Source organism: Tyto alba, unplaced genomic scaffold, assembly GCF_018691265.1.
Source record: "Tyto alba isolate M040663 unplaced genomic scaffold, T.alba_DEE_v4.0 Super-Scaffold_2, whole genome shotgun sequence".
Classification (NCBI taxonomy): Eukaryota; Metazoa; Chordata; class Aves; order Strigiformes; family Tytonidae; genus Tyto; species Tyto alba.
Genome location: NW_024881282.1, coordinates 22,007,732 through 22,027,406, shown reverse-complemented (window position 1 = coordinate 22,027,406; position 19,675 = coordinate 22,007,732). Strand labels below are relative to the sequence as shown.

General features: G+C 40.7%; 1 protein-coding gene across 5 annotated transcripts in view; it reads right to left on the bottom strand.

The window, feature by feature from the left end:
- The window catches only part of WASF3 (WASP family member 3), a 74,333-nt gene extending 57,277 nt beyond the window's left edge, over nt 1-17,056 (bottom strand). For 4 of the 5 annotated variants that reach the window (XM_042792857.1, XM_042792855.1, XM_042792859.1 and 1 more), the window contains exon 1: nt 16,982-17,056. The gene's annotated coding sequence lies outside the window, so the exon portion shown is untranslated. Of the gene's footprint in view, nt 1-12,825; nt 12,868-16,981 lie in introns of all 5 variants that reach the window. The other variant, XM_042792856.1, reaches the window with a different exon arrangement.
- Between the last annotated feature and the right edge of the window lie 2,619 nt (nt 17,057-19,675).

Here is a 19,675-nt window from a genome sequence, read left to right as displayed (position 1 = left end):
CAGAAGGAGATCTGGGGGTGCTGGTCAACAGCAGGCTCAGTGTGAGTCAGCAGCGTGTGCTGGCAGCCAAGAGAGCAAACCCCGTCCTGGGGTGCATCAAACACAGCATAACCAGCCAGTCAAAAGAGGGGATTATCCTGCTGTGTTCAGCACTGGTGCAGCCTCACCTCGAGTACTGTGTGCACTTCTGGGCCCCACAATTTAAGAAGGTTGTTAAGGTACTTGAACTCGTCCAGAGGAGGGCAACAAATCTAGTGGAAGGGCTGGAAGGGTTGTCCTGTGAGGAACAGCTAAGGACTTGGACTTGTCTAGTTTGTAGAAAAGGAGGTTGAGGGGTGACCTCATTGCTCTCCACGGCTTCCTGAGGAGGAGAAGTGGAGAGGGAGGTGCTGAGCTCTTCCCCTTGGTATCCAGAGGCAGGACATGCAAGAATGGTTCCAAGCTGCATCAGGAAAGGTTTAGGGTGGACATTATGGAGCGTTTCTTTACTGAGAGGGTGGTCAAGCACTGGAATAGGCTTCCTGGAAAGGTGGTCGATGCCACAAGCCTGTCAGTGTTTACAAGGCATTTGGACAAAGCCCTTAATAACATGCTTTAACTTTTGGTCAGCCTTAAAGTGGTCAGGAAGCTGCACTAGATAATCATTATAGGTCCCTTCCAACTGAAATAGTCTATTCTAGCCTTATAAACTGTTTTCGCTCATATGTACATACTTTGTTATGCTGCTATTGCAGTTTAGTTCTCACTATAAAGCCTTAAATATCTATAATCTCTCTAGATATATAAAACCTTTACAAAGGTTCAGTAGGACCTAGACTGGAAGTTATTTGCAAAAAGTGTGTTTTTTCCCCAATCTGAATCTGAAAAAGCATTTAAATTGTTTTTAGACAAACATAGATATCATACAGATTAATCATTAAAGAGCCACCATTTATAAAATTAAAACTCAATGGAATTAAACAGTTACTGTCTCCCTACAGCTGACCTATGGGGTTCCATTAAGGATATTATTATGTAAAGAAATAAGGAGGGTGAGAGGGAGCAAGTAGTAAACACATTTTTAACAGGTGAAACTTATGTATTTAATTATTCCATTTTACACCCCAGCTGGAGAGCTACTCTTGAAAGATTAGCATACTCTAGTATTAACTACATGGTTCAAGTTTATCCCAATTTCTCAAGGGTTTTTTTTCCCCTCTTCCTGTTTTTAAATGGCCAGATGCAACAGGAACTTTTGTTTGTTTCTTTTGAGTCTTTCTTATTATTTACATTTTTACTTATAAGCCAGTTAAACTAAAGCAGTTTTGCATGGATCTGTGACCTCAAATCTCATTCAATGTCAAGGAGCTTAGCAGTTTAGGAAGATCAAACAAATCACAGAAATCCAGAAGTTTTCTTTCAAAAAGAAGGTTGAAGTGGCTTAAAGCCATCATGCCTGCTGTTACCATGAGATTTTTATGGTTTTAATTAAGACCTGTTTCCATAAAAGAGAATTTTAAAACTACTTCTACTTCACACTGTTTAATATGGGCAAGGAAAAGTATGAACTTCATTATCCTAAATCACATAAACCATCCAGGTTACCATCAGACTCAACACCAAGCAGTTGATACTAACTCAAGAGATCAGATTTACCTGTTCCTACTAAATATTCTCATAAATTCTATAAATCCTATTCTTCAGATCACTTCAGTATAATTTTCACAGCCATGTTTAATATTTTCTACTGGGGGGGGAGCAGTCAGATACCACAAATGCAGCGTCTTACAGCAGGAATTTTCATTAATTTTGAAATGGTGAAAAAATCTTGATCTGATAACAAAGTCTAAGAAAACCTAAATTTTTTAATAAATACAATACTGTATGTATAAGTATATATACATTCCTGATCTCCTTTAGCAGTTCATAATAATGTGATTGCAGGTATGTCACCTTATTCTGTTTGACTGTGTTGCTTCCTCAGTCTTCCAACAACCAGAAAATATCCATTTCAACTACATTTTCAATTCCTGATCCCTTTGCCTTCCTCTGTTGAAGATTTTGAAATATATAAATAATGTAATTATTTTCAATAATTAAATACAGATTTACATCACGTAAGAGGCAATATACCTCAACTGTGGAAAAAAAACAAACACAAATGTTTTCAAACAGTGGCAACTGGTTGCTGAAAGGCATGGGCCACCAAGAAATTCACAGTAGCTTTTTTTTTTTTTTTTTTCAAATAGCAAAACCTATTCTCTTCAGCACTATGTAGACAGAAGTGGAAGCACATAACATATCCGAGGAAAGGAAGCATGATAAGGCAATACCATGCCTGCCCAGACAGCAGCTGACAGCTCCAAAGCAATGTGTGGCTTACACTCGGGAATGGAAGCATCCAGATATTTTGGTTATTACTGACCACTCTACTCTGGGACGGGAAGAAAGAGAGAAGGGACAGCAGGGAATCTGGCACAGCTTCAAATCCATATCTTCCCACCTCCATACAGGAAAGCAGAAACCACACAATGCTTTGGGGCTCCAGCTTCACCTCCCAGAGGACAGGGCCTGAGCAGCACAGCTGTGGCATACTGTTTCCTCTTTTCTCCTTCATTTAACAGCTGCTTGGTGCTGGCAGAAGAACAGTAGAGGAACAATATTACCAGAAATTGAACTATGACCAGTTCAATGAAAAGCTTGAGAACTACTGATACTCAGTGTGTTCAGCTTTTGCTCAAAGAACACAAGCACATGCATTGCAGAGGTGCGGAAGCTAGCAAGTAAAGCCACACCAAATTGAGAACCTGATGCCTTATCTTTACTCTTCCACCACAAGTGACCTTGGTTTGAAATGCTTCATGACCTCTATGACCAACATGTGGTAAGGTGGTATAAGGACCACAACCATCTGAGCTGACCACTCATGTTATTACAGGTTACAAAATTCCTGGCATATTCTGCATTGAGTATAATGAACTAAAGTAGATTATCCATGAAGGCATGGATCCTTGTTTGGTTTGGGTTTGGCTTTTTTACTGTCGTTGGGTTTTGGGGGGTTGGTGGTTACTTTTTTTTTTTCCTTCAATGCCTCCTTTATGAGGAACCACTTAAAAGTATTACCTGATCCCACAAAACACAGCACACAAATACTGGTTTCCTTATTTTAGCAACTCTTGTTGCAGATTACCATGGAAATCACACTTTTTCGAAGAGAGATTATGGCCTCCAACACTTTTAAAATCCTATGGTTTCACAACTTACTGCAGAAATAATAGTATTTTCTGTTAACTAGCAGCATAAACTGGCATTTCTGTAAACTGCTGGCAACACACTGTCTCACCAGTTCTACTCCTGCCTGCAGGTCTACTGTAGAAAAACTGAAAAATGTCAAACTAGGTTTCATTAATGATCTTCTCTCCTCTTTTGACACACATGTAAGATCCAAGCTCAGATCTCAGAATTGAAGACATTAAGTTTTTAACTTTGTTACCTTTGCATGTTTGGGACATTCACACCAATGGAAATACAAAATTGGCATTTAAATATGTGTAAATTACACTAGTCAACTAATTACATTATTGACAACTTTTTCTTATTATAAAGTCAAGACTACAAAAAGTAAGATTTAACCATGCTGCTGGCATACATAGAAAACCGAAGGGAACAAAACCTTCCACCTACCCCATTCTCAACCATGACAATAGTAGAGAGATGCCCTGCCCTTGAGAAGGGATTTTCTTTAGGATTATTAAAGGGAATTTTGCAACTTTAAAGTAGACAACTCAAGCTATTGTTAGGACAAGCCCACATTCAAGTACTTTAAAAATAAACAAATAACCAACCATCAGGACCAAGTAGGCATTCATGGGGAAAGGCCATTTTCCCAATAAAATTCACAACGACCTTTGCCCTCACACAGCCAACAAAGACCAAGGTCCAAGATTTTACAACTCGGATCAAGACAGCTTTCTAGTTATAACCTTACTGCTACAAAAACAGTGATGCCCTCCCCTCAACATAAAGCAAACCAAAAGTAGAATTAAAAGCCCAACCATGCACCAACACCAACCTTCCACTGGCAATGTTTTGCCATTATTTTTCAGGCAAATAGATCACTCATTTTATGCAAAAAATGCATTAGTTTGGCTTGTACATTTAAGTGGAATTAACCCCTTCTCCATCAGACTCCCTGCATCTGATCACTCCAGGTCAGTCACTCTTTTTCTGCTTTTATTCAAGTAATTAACGACTAGCAATGGACAACAACATTTAAGTAGTAACAAAAAGTACCACAATACCACACAAAATTTTGGACAACAGGTCAATGGGATTTCAGGTATCAGAACAACTCTCTCTTCCTCTACCAGCTTCTGGCTCTGTGAAAAATAAACTTGCCCAAAAGAGAGCTAGGACTTGTTATTGGGAAATTTAAACCCAAACAGACTATTACACTGAGGGATACTGCACCAGCAGTGGGAACCCACACAATACCTATTTCCACAAATACAAGACCTCTCCTCCCTAGCACAACCCTCCTTTCTCTCTGGAGGGATTACGGCACCTTTTTTAAACCAAGCCCAGTAAATTAAGATACAACTAACTAGGCCTAAACTAAACTTTCCAAACCCTTGTACAGTTATGACACAGATAATTACTATTTAATAAAAAATTAATATAGTAGATAAATATTTAACAGACTCATGAGAAAAAGTTTAACATTAAATCTTGTACCAGATGCACTGATGAAGAAATAAGAAGCAAGATAAAAGGGATTAAACAGAATTCAAACAAAAGCACATGAGGAAACACAAGAGGCATGTTTTCAGATTTCATGCCCCTCTGCAACTTACATTCTTTGCCATCTCTTTCTGCGTAAAAGGGGAACACTGATTTAATCACTGCAAGTGATATTATGCTATCAACAATAAATAATTTTCATCCCCAAGCCCAACCAGCTCTAAAGCAGTGTACCTGTGCACTGGGAACAGATGGTATTAAAAATAAAGAATATGTGCAAACTCTTACTACATCAGTTGAGTGATTTATAAAGCCTCTTCTTGGCTACCAAGAATCTATCTGGCAGACTATTCATTAATAAGGAAGAGAACTCCACTTTCTCCCGAGCCTTTAGAATACCTGTCCCTGGATAAAACTGCTGTAAACTCCAATCTTGCATAAAACAGTTCACATCCAACATTCTTTGTTTGAGGAGGAAGGGGAGGACCAGGTACCTGCAGCTACTGCACCCTCATGGGCCAGCTGTTTCATAGGTCATGTTCTTTTCTACTCAGAATCACCAAAAGCTGTTTCAAACCTAAAGAAAAACATAATACTCAAGCTTCCCACTTTGGCCAAGTTTATTCTTCTTTTAGCACTCAATGAGAATTTGATTTAAATCAGCAAGTCCTGCATGCTTTGAACCAGAAAAAGAGGATCAACACGTCATTTTATAACTGCAGAAGTGAGCAAGAAAGCATGGTAGGCCTATTTTACCAAACACTACTAATATCATGGAAATTAGCTAATCCACAGTGGAATTTAATTATTTCTACAGTCTTATCTTTCCTACAGTTACATTTATTTTAGTATTTTGCTCAAAGTGAATTTAGAAAACTCAAATATACTTCTGATAAAAGAACACTTGCCCTTAAAGCTTTGCATTTCACACAAGCTTTTGTTTCAAGGTCTCCTCCATATATTTTAGTTCCAAAATATCAAGTTGAACATCTTAAAGAGATTATAACAACTTTCAGTAACCCTCAACTAAATTCACTGGTTTATTCCTCTAGATTCAACATCCATACTTCCTACCCTGTTAAATCTCCCTAATGTTTCTCACTCAGTGCTAAAGCACATGATTTTTTTTCCATTCTTAGCCTATTCCTGTAACTGAATGAACCTAGATGAACTTCTCTGGGTAACTGGGACTGTTCTGTGCTGTATTTACTGTTCTGTAATGAGGCATAAAGAAAGTTATCTTTGACCAACAAATCAAAGCTGTTCACTGTTTAGACTGTCATCCCTTTGGTTCACAAAACTTACTTCAGTGTATTCTCTAATGATTCATGTTCAAAGGCATTAACAGCCATAATTCTATGAAGATGAACAAGAGTGGGGATACTCAAACTACAGATTTATAGCCAGGGGTCTTACAGTTAATGTCACAAGCACAAATGAAGCCTCATTTGTTTGTATCTGAATCTCAACATTTAAGTTTAGCTTTCAGAAATTTCAAAAAGTTACAGACTCCTTGTGTGCTTCTCTGGAGCCCAGTAACTTGGCTGAGGAAAACTCCTGCCAAGCTATGATTAGCATTTAGCAGCTTAAGGGCTAACTGTGCTTGTTGTTTCAACCTTGACAACCAACTGTAAGGACACACCATTAACTTTAAGCTTCCAAAAGCATTTAACATGTGATTCTGCTGAAAATACACTTTTACTACATGTTTTGAAAATAAAATCACTTTTTCCTCTTTTCGAAATCCATGATGATGCCAGACATATGCTTGTTTTCCAAACAACAACTGTTTAAAAGAAAGAATACTCTCTCTGATGTCCCTGCCAAAAATAACATTCTGTGGCTTAAAGAAATCTGATAGTAGGCAGTTCACTCAGTTGAGGGAAGGGTTTACATTTTGTCTTGCATCTACTTCCCTCCATTTTAAGTTTCTTTGGGGATGAACGTGGCAGTAGGGCGGGTTTTTGTTGTGGTTTGATTTTTTTACATCTCCAAGCATTTCACTCTCTAACAAAAAAAAAAAAAAGGCATCTGTGGGTTTTACCAGAAATGACACAAAGCAGAAGTTCATCACAAAGCATTTATTTCTTACAGGGAATACCAGGATATAAAATACAGAGTTTGAAAGGGAAGTAAAAGAAGACTTCAAAAGAAATGCATAGGAGAGAGTTTGCAACAGGAGGAAGTGGAACAGAAAATTCAAATGAGGAAGTAGCACACAAAGAACATTAACAGCTTCATCTTAAAACATAGGACAGGGAGAGGAGGACTTAGAGATTTGGGGTTTCAGCTGCTGCTATCACAGGCAGCAAAAATACTACTTGCCCGGTAAAGGTGGTTATTTCACTGCTGCCTCAATAGTTTCAGATTGAGGGACAGAATGGGTAATAGAAACATGCAAATTGGACTATATATACTGCAGAAGACTTATTTCTGTACATTTCAGAAAGCCACAATTTTAAGATATGGGTTTGACCTGCTACAATATTGGCCTTCATCCTTTATTAATTAGTAATTCACAGAAGAGTAAGTGGACCCATTTTCTAAGTCACATAAAATATTTAGTCGACTTGAAGCGTCTAAGACAACAGAAGTTCTAGAGTTTTCCCCAATCATGGAGTTTTACCTGCCACTTCTCAGTTGGTTTTGCAAACAGTTATAAATCCCATTGAATAGAACTTGGTCATCTCTCTCCAAGATGCAGAAATTCCTGAAGGCTGCTAAACCTGCTCCAATATCAAACCAACTAGACAGACAACAATTCAGCCAGCTGAGAAACCAAGAAGAACATATCTCCTATACAAGAGCAAGCTGCAGATCCATGCAAGCTTAGAGGGCCTCAGAACTGTATGGCAACTGGAACAGCATTGCAAAGCATGTACCTTCTCCAGTAAAATAGCCAATATTTTAGAAAAATAAGGTCAGAATACAAATCATCATGCAGTAGTATTTCAGATGCAGCTATTTCAGGCTAATAAAAATCCTTAATGTTAAAAACCCAACCGCTTATTAGTCCGCCAACACGGAATCCTTTCCTGTTGTTAGCAGTGCAAATCCAGAACAGAAATTCAGCAGCTAGACACGAATGTCTGCCTTTACAGCACTGTTAGCTTGAGCTATAACTAGGTGTTGCTCCTAATCTTATCTACACGCTTGTGCAGAATTACCCACCCTGAATCAAAGGATGCCTGAAATTTCAAGATAGTCTACAAGAGTATGAGCAATGTTTGATGACAGGGGCAAATATTATAACAGCTACATTTCATCTGAGGGCTGGAAGACCATACCTCAATGCATTCTCAGACACTCCTCTTGAAGGCATTTGTACCTCATCACTTCAACATTCAGGTATTTCACACTTGCCATGCACAAGCTTTACAACTCTTTACCTACTGTAAATATGATTGCTACAGTGAAGATGTACAAGATCTGTAGGGTTTGAAGAAAGGAGAGCTTCAAGAGAAGCAAGGTGACTGAGCTGAAGGCAACAGGATCCCCCTCCACCTAGAAAAATACAAAGCTGCTTAAATGCTAGTTCCTGGTTCATTCTGCAAAAAGAGTGGATAAAAAGCATGTGGCTTGCACATCTGCTTGTCTAGTGTAGCCCGGCAAATACCCTTCTACTACTACACAGACTACCTGAAACTGTAACCAAACCACTTGTATAACTGTACCAAGACATCCCCTTTAAATATGCCTTAGAGTTAACCACGGCCCCACTCCAGCTTCTGAGCTGTCATGCAGAGGTTAGAAGGAACTTCAATATTCAAACTGTGTGGAAAAAAAAATCAGTAATAAATGTATGAGAGTCTTCAGATTTAGCATAAAATCAAACATAGACTTCATCTGAAGTGATGTGTTATCCTCCATGTTTGCAGCTGTTTAAGCATTCAAAGCAGCAGCCAAGCTTTAAAAAGAAAAACAGTACTTTCCCAGGAAATAGCTCTACAATAAACCTGTGCTCATATGAGTTCCAGAGAATTTCAACATTCTATAGAAAACTCAGCAGCAAGCTCTAACTGCTGTAGGAGAAAACTGAAAAGGCACGTTTTCACTAAAGGCCCCCCTTCTAACTCAGAAGTTCAAACTTCATTTCTTCATTCACATGTAATGAGGCAGAATAACTTCTCAAAGAAGAGTTTCCAAAGACTGTTTGAAGTTTCAAAATAAAGCAAGCTTCCCAGGCCTTGTCTTGCAGCACACTAGTCTCCACAGCTGCCTATTGCTCTGAGGACAAATACAAGTCCACAGCAGATGAATGGTTTTCCCCAGCATCATGGAATACTGACATTTTCCACTACGGAATTTCAAAACCAACATCAAGAAATCAATTCCAACATTCACTGGAACACAGTTAACATGTTTTGATACATTATGCCTGTCACCCCTTACACACACAAGCTCTCCAACTATTACTTGTTACGAGCAAAGTGGCTGCCACTATGAAATTGCACAAGAAATCTGGGATCCATCAGCTGAAGAACTAAGGTATCTGGCTATGAAAGTACATGTCCTAATGCCATTTAACTTCCCAAGTCACAGGAATGCAGAAAAAAATCTGTTTACATCTTTAACAGCCTTTTTTTTTTTTTATGAAGCAAGTTATGGGTCCAGAGTTTATATACTGCTCACTTGCTCTAACTGGCCTCTCTGTTCAGGTACACAGCGACCCAAACACCACTGTCCTTACCTTACAGGACATCAGAAACAGAAAAGACAAGTTAGCCCTTTCTAACCTTCAAGGGAAGACACTGCAACAACAACTGGAGTGCTAGGCTGCAAGAAAAAGCTACTGGAGAGGGAGGAGTGGGCAACAGCTGCATACCTCAACTACAAACCCTCAAATAAGGGAATACTCAATCTCAGAAGGCCATTGCAGTCATCAGCACAGGAACAAATTTCACCTCCGGATTCAATTTGAACCCCAGCCCCTACTAACAGCCCTGTCAATGAGAGCTCGCTCTGCAGCAAATAACAAGCAGGTAACTGGTTAACAAGTCCATGGAAGAAAGTCCTGACGGTCACATTTTATAAAACATTCTCCACCTATAAATATGGCAGAGCTCCAGTAATTCTCAACTTATACTCATTGTCCTTTACACACCGCCTTAACACTATGTTCTCTTCGCCCTGGCAACTAGGCTTGAATAAAACATTTTTTTGAGATTATACAAGCTTTTCAGTCTTCACTGATGAGGTGCTTTGTTCACTTTTAGTTTCTATGAATATATCAATAAAAGGAAGTATTTTTGCACATGCTATCTTCTAAACAGTTGGTGAAACTCAGGTCCTTTAACGCCTCTAAAATACTATTACATTAGAACGTTCATGTTATCATAGAATCATAGACTATCACGAATTGGAAGGGACGCATAGGGATCACCAAGTCCAACTCCTGACTCCACACAGGGAAACCAAAAAGTTAAGCCAGATACCCAAGAGCATTGTCTGAATGCTTCTTGAACCTTGATTGTCTTGGCATCACAACCACTTCCCTTGGGAGCTTATTCCAGTGCTTGGCCTCCGCTCTCAAAGAGCTTTTTCTTAATATCCAATCTGAACTTCTCCTTTAAGTCAATCCCTTGTTGCCCCATCACCAGACACCAGAGAGAAGAGATCAGCACCTCCCTTTCTGCTCCCTCTCATGAGGAAGCTGTAAACAATGAGGTCACCTCCCTCAGCACCCTCTTTTTAACACTGAACAAACCTAGTATCCCCAGCCACCCCTCACAAGTCATGTCCTCTGGTCCTTTCACTGCCTTCGTTGGCCTCCTTTGGACACACTCTAGTATTTTTTGTATCCTTCTTATATTGTGGAGCTCAAAACTGTTGGTATATTTTATTCCATTAATTACCTCTGCTTTCATGATCTACCAATACATTAAGAACAATAAACAGGCTTCATGAATCATGAAGAAAGCACACCAATCCAGAACATTACTGTATGACAAGATCCAACTAACTACCCAGCAACCTAGAGGACAGGACAGTAAAGAAGAACGCAGAGAGATATGAGCAGAAGTAGCAATTACAGCATTCCAAGAAAAATCTAACATCATCCCAATTCCTAACGAGGAGACATAAGTGTTTCCTGAACAAGCAACTTAACATATTAATGGTAGAACAGTAAGCGTTCAGTATGAAGAAATGTGTCCCTAAAAATTTAGAGCTTCCACTCAAGTAACGCAACAGGAAAATACATGCAGCTGCCTCTGAGCACGGCCACCCGGAGCACCTTAACAAGATGCAGCAGCCTTTACACCTTACTAGCACAGCCCCAGCCCAAACAGCACCCTGGTTTATTATTTCACTGTTCAGCAAATAGCTTAAATATACATAAGAGTTACATGTGGTCATAGACAGGCCAAGCACCTGAAAAAAATTACAAAATTAACTTAGAAAGACTGAATGAGTCAATTTCAAAAAAATCTCAAAGAAATAAAGTTAGAAAAGTCTGAATGACAGCAAAGTATTTCAGCACTGTTCACCTAATGAAAAGTATCAGATTTATGCAAAATTTCAAATGTCTGAAAAAACATAACTGCTAGCAGCAATTGCTACAAAGTTGAAGAATCCTTTTTAATCTCTTTATTTCATTTAGATCATGCATTAAACAGAATTTTCACTATTTATAATTTAAGCTTTCCTTCCCAGTTTTGAAGTTCTATCAGCAAACACAAGGCTGACAAATGACCTGAGAATCATCATAATGTATACAGAACTCTAAAGCAAGTACATATTCAGGTACCAAAAAACAACCTCAAACACACATTAATGCATAGTTACAAGAACAAAACAAACTTTAAGTATGGTTTTACACCAGCACAGGAAGAAAAATAACCACTGCATAAGCCTCCAAAAAGTCTGTCTCATTTGAAATTAATAAATATTTTTCATTGATGTGAATTTATCTGTGTACATTGCTGTACAAATGAACAACACTTGACAGAGTTTTACCACAAGAAATTATTCTATAGTTTCTACACTAGGCAGATTTCAACAACAAGGATGTGCAATAAAAGCTCATGTCAAAGAAACAGTGAAATAGAGTTTTGATTTATGGAACTAGAGAGAAAACATGCCAGGCTGTAATTCTGTGCGGAACGTTTAAAAATCTCATTTTTTTTCTTCTCCTGGAGAAAAATACATTTAAGACAACGAAAAATTCTGGGTTTGACATATTAATGGAAGTTACAACTACCTTAGTATAAACTACTTCTATTTATATCAATTATGATGACTAAAGTATGAACTCTGAGGGAATTCAAATTACCACTGATATCTATACATACTTTATGTCACTTACCAGCATTTTAAAGGTTGCATCATATTCTGAAGACTACTATAAAACCTAAGTATCTACAGAATACAAGATTAATTAAAAAAACTAAAGCAAAAATATCTGCATGCCATCCGTGTCCAATACATTTATGTTCACCAATGCTTAGCCTATCCTCTAACTCAGCACCCAGTAGTCTGTGTCAGTTCTTTTCAGTACTTACAAAAACACTCTTGCACGGAGGTTTGCAGTTATGAATCTTTAGAAGAAAACCTACACATTAAGTATAATCTGCTTGATAGGATACAAATGATGAGGAAATAGTCTGCACTACTGTTTTTGTTTTAGACTAACATCTGTGTTTAAAACAAACACAAACATCAATCAAGTTCAACCTGAAACACACTCAACTTCTCTGCTTATTCAAAAATAAAATATTAAATAAAATTGGCGTAAATATGTTCTGTGCTTAATAGAAACACACACTGTCCCCATCACTGTATTGGAGTACCAAATCTCTGTAAGAATAAAGAGATGATATTTGTAACCAACAGGTAGGAAGGAGCTCCAAGAATCCTGAAAAAAAGCGTAACTAAAATTCTGCTAAGTGGAGAGATCCACCAAAAAAAAAAAAAAAAAATCAGAAACACATACAGAGATCAATTCTAGACCCAGAAAACACTGTTAGTTTAATGGCAGAATATTTCAGGTATGTGAAAGGAAAAACTAATTCACAACGTGTTGATATTCAGAATACATATAAATCCCTAACACAAATTAATTGGATTTGCTTGTTTATTTTAAAAACAAATCCAATAAATGCTTACCATATTAACAAGCCTCCGACAAAAATTCTCCAGCTATCTCACCTGCCAAAAATAAAGAAATCAAACAAGATAACCTCCTAGTTTACAGCCTAAACAAGCACAAATACTTCTATTTTGATCTCCAGCTGTTTCTACACACAAATTTCTTCTTCCCAAATGTTTTGGTTCCCCTTTTGGCAGAGCAAAAAGAAATGGCTTCTATCAGCAGCTAAAAATATTTCAGTTATCCAAGTTTTCTAAAGAGGGGTGAAAAACAACAGTGCTTTTCCAGTTAAGAAAACATCCCAGTTCAGCATTTCAACAGCTTCTACAACAGGCTGGTTTCTGAACAGTTAGATCTAAGTAACAGTAAGTGTGAAGGAAAACACTCACAGGTTAAATAAAGCTAAACACATAAATCTGGTGTAACTTCAGGTCATTTTCATTATTACCTCTAAAGGCAGATAAAGTTCTCAGGAAAGAATCTAACTGCTATAGCAGTTCTGCTGCAGAGCTAAGGCTCAAGATGCCCCACTTTAATTCTTACTCAAGTAACTGATTTCCTTACATTACAGGTATTCTGCAAGTCATCCATATGGAGAAGTTAATACTCACCCTCTAACTCTTTATCTGTTCTTTTAAGAGAATAAGCAGTTACAATCTGTGACTCATAGTATTCCTTTCACGAGGTAGCTTCTGAAGGCAGTGTACAGTTGTATGTAACACTGGAAGACATGTATTTGTAATCTGATCTTATTAATGATCTTCATATACTGAATGGATTTAAGATTAGAGAACTAAGAAATTCGCCTGATAAAAGCAACTTCTCCCCATCATTACTGTAAATTATTATCTTTCTGCCATTGAGGTAATTTACAAAACGTAGTATCATAACCCACAGCCTGGTTAGTAACTTGTGCTAGTGGTTCAAGTCACCTTGTACATAGTCTGTAGCTCAATATCCTAGGCAGGCAAAAATAAAATAAAAAGAAGTTACAGTAATAAACACAAGAAATCCAAAAATTTTAATTGGAGCCACACATGAATCAGGAAGAAACCAATACATCACCACTGAATTAAAAAGGCCAAAATGTGCTGTATTATATAACCGATATCAGATTCAAGCTCAGTTACAAGACCATATCAAGTACCAACAAAAGAAAGGCCTCCAAGAGCAGACTGCAGTTAACTGCAACAACATTTCTTGCTCATTCCTCACTAGAAGCAGTCAAGAATGCTCTGGAAGGGCTCAAAAGAACAAAGATTTAACTACATATAATTTATCTTTTTACATCATGAGTTCTCCATGCAGTTCTCTCAAGGCTCTTTCCCACTCCAGTTACTACAAATTACACCCAGATGTAACTGTCCGTGCAGGAAATTTAATCAAAAAGGGAAGGCTTGCAAAGGCATGAAAGCTAATTTACTGTCCAGGTGACACTGATACAGTGACTTAACACTCAGATACCATCAGCTCTTCTGGAATTCTTCACTAAAGTATGCGTTCTAGTTTGGTTTGTTTTTTAGAATCCTGTCCTGCTGATCACTGTATGTAAGAATCTTCAAAATAATATTCCAACCGTCTGTCACATGGTGGCTTTTCTTCCTTTTTCCTCCATACAGGAACATTGCCTGCAGACACAGTTATTCTTGTTTCAGAGAAATAAATTGCACGTACCTTCTCAGTGAAGAAAAAAGTAAATAAACCTGAGCTAAAGTAGTCACACAGAAGATCAGCTAGTCTGCACGAAGTTTATATTACTACTCTTAAAATCATATTCCTTTGAGGCATGTTGTACAGACAGTGTATATACTGAAAAACAAAGCAAGTTTATGCTGCTATTAACTATGAAATGTCATGTGTTGTACCATGTAAATCAAACATTAAGACTCAATAACTTATTCCTACTACAAAAGTGCCTTTTAAAACACAAGCAATTCTATTTCTGACACAGAGTCATCTTTCATTAGTTCTATAGACAAACAGGAAGATTAGCAAAGACCATACAATTTCAGTAACTATTGTGTATAATCAAGACTATTGTTTCAGTATCTGATTAAAAAATATTGTATAGTTTTTCTTTATTTGAAGAAAATAGCCACTGAAAAGGAGAAAAGAAAGAGGACTGGCTCAATTATATATTATTTCATGTACAGCAAAACCTCTGTGTTCACCACCTAATAACTACATTCACAATGCCACTAGCAACACAAACACAAAACTAATCCTCCCAGCAAGAAATATAAAAAGTTTGCTTTGCACAACCCAACCCCAGAATTCAGCTGGAAATAAATCAAGCTTCCACATTGTTCAAGGGGAACATGGTCTGGTCCCAGTCTCAACTGAAGAGCTGCAAATAAAACATCCTTCTTAAAAGACCTACTGAAAGCTGCATTCTTACTGAGTAAGAATGACTTAAGGCTTTTATTTTAGTGTAGGCAGATAACCGTCCTTCCATCTTAGTGTATTTCCTTCTGATGAGAACTTAAAAGGCAAAAGTAAGCTGTAACGGAACATAAAACCTAACAAAGATCAGCTCCACAGCTCAAATACAGATTTTAATCCTGATTCTAAATTTGCAAGCAGTGTAAGTTGTAAATTTAATCTTACAGGCTTCCAACTTGCATATTAGTCTACATAATTATTCCATATCATTTCAACCTCCATGTATTCGCGGCCACACAACTTAGCATCCGAGCTGCAGACCGCTGTAGCATGGGAGAGCATGCTGGAGAGTAAGAACTGCAACCTTATTCCATTACTTCATCCCCTTCCTCAAGCACATGTACTATTAGCTACTATGGAAAATACTGTATCAGGCAAAGTCAAAACAACAGTGTCTCCTACAAACATAATACTTTGATTCCTTAAATAAAGCTTTAAAATGAAAAAAAAAAAAAAAAAAAAAAAAAAAGGCCAGTCTTCCACAATAGGCAAAGGCAAAAAGACCTCCTACTTCTCACCCTCAGATGTCAAGTCTAAGTTCGTGGCTGCTTTCATAATTTGCCCCCATCTTTTTCTAATAGGAATATTTTCTCCCTTTCCCCTCACTCCCTACAGTTTACAGAAGAGGCACAATGAACCACAGTTAGACAGCTTTTTCCTATTTCTGCACAAACAGCACACAAACTAAACCATTTGTGCTTTGAAGTATTTTCTATCAAGGAATCTCACAACTGCATCCAATAACCCATCACTCAAGCACTGGCCCCACTTCACAGACTGTCTCTCAGCCTAAAACTATCAGCCCTTCTCCTATTAGTTATCGGCAGTAATTACTGAACTGTATCAGAATGAGAAGAATAAATAAAGCATTTCTCCACTGCTTTTCAGCTAGCATTAGACATTCAGCAGTTGCAATAAATGCTAGTCTTCACAAGCGTGCACTCACTCGGACTCCCAGCTTCTTCTCAGAGACACATTCACGTAAGAAATAAGTGGGAAAAACAATTCATCTGAGAAGAAAAAAAAAAAAAAATAAAAAACGGGTTTAAAAGTTCCAGAGCTGTCAAGGACTCTCAGCGCCCTTTAAAGCCAAAGACGATTATTTTGAAGTACTTTAAGACCTCTGGACATCAGAAGAGACTCGCCGGTGGCACGCCACGGTGCTAGCGCGGAGGCCGCTCGTGGGGGAAACACGAGGGGGGACGAGGCCCCCCAGCTTGCTCTTCTCGGGGCTGGCCTGCGGGGAGACGGCGCCCAACCCCGAGAATCGCAACCGGGGCGGGGGGGAGGCTCTTCCCGACCCCACGCAGAGGGGGCTCCGCAAGCCCCTACCGAGACCGCAAGGGGGAAGGGGAACGCGCCCCGCGGCTCTGGGGACTGGCGAGGGGCCGAGGCCAGCAGGAGGGCTAGAAACAAAGCTTCGCCCCGCCGGCGGCTGAGGAGAGAGGGCCCCAGGACGGGCACCTCAGCTCGGGCCGGGGGAAAGCGAGAAGCCCCGTCGCTGCCCTCACGAGAAAGGCGCTGCGGCACTGAGGGGGCTCCCGCAGGGCAACGGCGGGATTATCCCCGCGGGCCGGCGGCGAGAGACCGTTAAAAAGCGGCTGCTCGCCCCTCAGAGCCTCTCCCGGCGGCCGCGGGGGGGGGGGGGGGCGGGGGGAACAGACCCCCTGAGCACCGCCCGCCCGCCCTCAGCCGCGGCTGAGGGAGGCGGGAGCGCGGCCCCGCACCCACCTGGCGCCGCGCTCCGTCCCATCCCGTTCCAGCCGCCGCCGCCGCCGCCGCCGCTCGACCGCTCCAGCCGCCGCCGCCGCCGCCTTCGCGGGCTAAGCCTCCGCGCCCCCCGCCGCCGCCCCGCCCCTTCGGCCGCAAACCCCGCCCCCCCAGCCTCGCTTTTGGCCCACGCCCAGAGGGGCGGGGCAAAGTTCGCCAATGGGAGCCAAGGGCTTGGCCGCGCACGCTGCTGATCGGCGTGAAGCTCATCCAATGAAAACGACGGGAGGGCGGGGGAAGCTGCCAATCAGCGGCCCCTACCTGGGGTTCGCAAGAGCCCGGCGGCGGGGCGGGGGCTTTGCTCCCGCTGACCGCCTCTGCGTGCGGCTGCGAAGTCCCCGGGGCTGGGGGCTTCCAACGCCTGTGCTGATGCCCCCACCCCTCACAATATCGACGTGCCTCTCCCCGCACAGCCCCGCCGCGGGGCCGGCCTCAGCCCCGCTCCCCAACAGGCAGCTCGGCGGCCGAGCGGGGAGCCCCCTTCCCTCAGGGCTGCGCCGTCCCCTCACGCAGGGACGGAGCGCGGCTGCCGTGTCCCTGTCACACCTCTCCGGCCGCCCCTTCCCCACCCAACGCCCCGGCTTCAGCACACCCGTGCCCGGTCCCTCACAGCAAAGCGGGCGGTCTCGCTTCCACGCCACGTCGCTCGTGGGGCCTGCGCTCCCGGCCACCCGCCTCCACAGCCCCTTTTCTGCCTGCGAGAGGCCTCCGCAGCGCCGCTGCCCTCATTCCTGACTGCCACAGGCATCCGCCACCATCCCCCCTCCCTGCCCGTTGCCTGCCCTTGCGACCCAATTCCCACTCAATCCCAATTTCTGGTCATCCGGGCCTCAGAAGCGGTTCAGATTTACACAGACACGCACCCTAACGCTGAGGGGGCCGGCGGGGGCCTTCGCCCCGCTGGGCAGGGTGCATTGTGAGGGCTGCACCTGCGCACCCAGGCCGAACAATGTGCCCTTTCCTCCTTCGCTTGAGATTTTGTCCTCTGTGGTTATCCCTATAACGGGGGCTTTTGTCGCTCGCTGTAAAGCCTTTAGAAAAAAATAAGTCGGACTTCATCATGTGAATGAGATCTGGAGGGGGCGGGGGTGGAGGAGGTGGAACAATAGCCAGATGAACTTTAATGGCCCAGGGCACTTCAATAAATAATCACAGCTGAAAGTAGCGTTTATTGAACGCCATCTCGAGTCAATCGTCTTTGGGAACTGGAAGTTTACTGAGCTCAAACCCAGTTGTACCGCTGGCTTTAGTTAGCCACACTTTGCCTTACAGCAAAGACGTGGGCTCACAAGCACCTCCTTTTCACCAAAAATAATATGCAGTATTGCTATTAATTTGAGAAAAAATATTTGTATTTAAGGTACTGATATCCGTCATGGTAAGAAGCAGCATCTGAGAACCACTGCTGTAATCACCCAAGGTTACATGGCAAAAAGCAGCAAGCCAGCTTTGAAGTGCAGATGGTGACAGTTTTATGATCGCTAGCAAAGCAAACAGAAAAGAAGTCATTAAGTAACATAACACTGAAAGAAGGAAGCAGCGGTCTTTTTACTCAGCATAAGGGCTCACTAAGACAAAAATTGTCTCTGGGTTTGGGGAAAAAGTCGTTCTCTATTCAAAAGGAGAGTATTTTCCCTAAAACGCGTATGTAGCAAGAAAGAGGAAACTCTTCCGAGACCGTAAAATAAAGCGGAGGGAAAATGACCTGGCATTGTTAAAACACAGCTGCATTCATGCTTATTCAGTGATGCTTTTTTCATGTTGAAAATGGGATCTTGAGGTTTGAAAAATAGCCATTTCAAGCAGACCTATCACTACCAGTAATTTTTTTCTGCTTCATCAATACAAGTAGCCTGTGTCATGCAAGGTATTAATGAACATTTATTTTGTTCCAGCTGCTTTCCAGGCTCTTAGATTTCTTCTCAGCTTTCATTTTTCTCCTCTGTATTCATGACATTTTTAATGCTATTTTTAATAATATCTACATTTCATAAAAAAAGGAACTCAGGCAGAGCTTTATTGCTGTTGTTTTGACCTTGCCTTAGAATATGCAAATAAGGCAAATCTGCCAAACAATTTGCGTTTAGTCCATACTGAGTTTTCATTAACAGACACACAAAAAAGGTGGTTAAATTATATGCAAGGAATAGTTGAATCAGCTTGTATCCAAACCATTATTATTTTTAAGTGAAATCATGCTTCAGAAGAGTCCTCTGAAGGCAGTAAATACAGGTTTGGACTGGCACACCAAGAGATGTCCAGGATTGATCTTTCTCCTATTAATTTCACTTGAAGGCAGAATCAGGCTTCGGAGGGTAATGGGAGGGTTATTGGAGACTGAAGCCAAGGTGAGTTAGCAGAAGCGAGCATGACATTTTCTTACTATCTGCTTGTAATATCACTGACTTAGATCAAATTTATAAGGACCTCCTTTTCTTGAATAATTAATTTCACACAAAAAAGGTATAGCAGACAAAGAAACAATTTTAAAAGTCTGTCGTGCTTCTTGTTGCTTCCTGCTGAAGAGCATATTTCATGGTATGGAAGTCTTTTTCAGGAAACACAAAATTGCTGAATAATGTGAAAATAAATAGTGTTGTACAAATGATTTACAATGCAACCAATAATCATTACAGCATCTCTGATTATTAATGG